Raw genomic sequence first — 1,536 nt, 5'->3', positions numbered from 1 at the left:
GACCGGTAAGGGGATCTTAACCCTTGACTTGGTGTTGTCAGCACCACGCTCAGGCAGTGAGAGAACAGGCCATCCCTATATGGGATCCGAACCCGGGGCCTTAGCGTTATCAGCACCGCACTCTCCCGAGTGAGCCACGGGCCGGCCCATTACCGGTCATCTTTAAAACAAAAAAAAAGATAAAAGCACTGATCATACCAGTCTTGGCCTGGATGTGGAGGGATAGGAATTCTCATATATTTTCTGGTGGCAATGCCAAAACGGTACAGTTACTTTAAAAAACAGACTTTTGACAGCTGGTCAGTTGGCTCAGTAGGTTAGAGCACAGAGTTATAACACCGAGGTCAAAGGGTTTGGATCCCCATACCAGCCACCCACCAATATAAATAAAGTAAAATCTTTCTTTTAATTTTTTTAAAGATAATTTATTTTTAAATATAAATTATATATGTGGGGCACAAAGTTGACTTTCAATAGTTGTGTACAATGTATGATGGTCAGATCAGGGTGTTTAGCTAATTCATCATTACAATACATAATCATTCTTTGTGTCTTTTAACCAATTTCCCATTAATCCCCCTTCCTCTCCCCCTCCCCTCCCCTTTTCCATCTCTAGTAACCACAGTTTTTTTCTCTCCTTCTAAAAGTTCAATGTTATTGTGACTGTTGTTTCTCTCTGTCTCTCTTTCTCTATCTCTTTAATTCAGTAATTTTATTCCTGACGAAATAAAAACCTATGCTTAAACAAAAACATGTAGGCAAATGTGTACACTGACTATAATTCATAACCTTCAAAACTGGAAACAATCCAAGCGTTTCTCAACTGGGGAATGTGTAAATATTCACATAATGGCATACTACTCAGCAATATAAAGAATGAACTACTGATACCTGCAAAAAAAAAAAAAAAAAAAGGAAGAATGACAAATGCATTATGCTAAGTGAAAGAAGCCAGACTCAAAAGGCTACCTGCTAAATGCTATTTGATTTCATTTACATGACACTCTGGAAAAGTCCCCCTAAAATCCTTGGGACAGAGATCACATTTGTGGTTATGTAGGGCTGGGGATAGGGGGAATAATTGTATACAGTGAGGGATAGGAAAATGTTGGAAGAGACTGGGCTGTTCTATATATTGATTTTAGTGGTGAATTCATAAGTGTATGTAATGTCAAAACATGCAGAACTGTACTGTAGAAAGGGCACATTTTATGTCCATCAATGAATGACTGAGTCCATTAAAAGCTGCACTTGTCTCCCTCCCCTCTTTTTAAACATTTACCCAGCTCCTTCCTCAATTCAATCTCCAGTCCTTCACACTCCTTCTTTCCCTCATTATTTCAATGTCACATTTAGAGAAGATATTCAACCTTTTTGACCTAGACTAGAGAAATTTCTTACAGTTCAACCCAACATAAAGTGAGTTTAAAAAGCTGAATTCTACACTCCATATTATCATTTCAACAGAAAAGTGTGCTGTAATTTTATGTGGGTTTGTGAACAAAGTCAGGAAGGGAATGGACAAAAATGAAAATT

Source organism: Galeopterus variegatus, unplaced genomic scaffold (assembly GCF_000696425.1).
Source record: "Galeopterus variegatus unplaced genomic scaffold, G_variegatus-3.0.2 Scaffold9112, whole genome shotgun sequence".
NCBI classification, from domain to species: domain Eukaryota; kingdom Metazoa; phylum Chordata; class Mammalia; order Dermoptera; family Cynocephalidae; genus Galeopterus; species Galeopterus variegatus.
The sequence above is the reverse complement of the archived record's forward strand: the minus strand, read 5'-3'. Positions refer to the sequence as shown.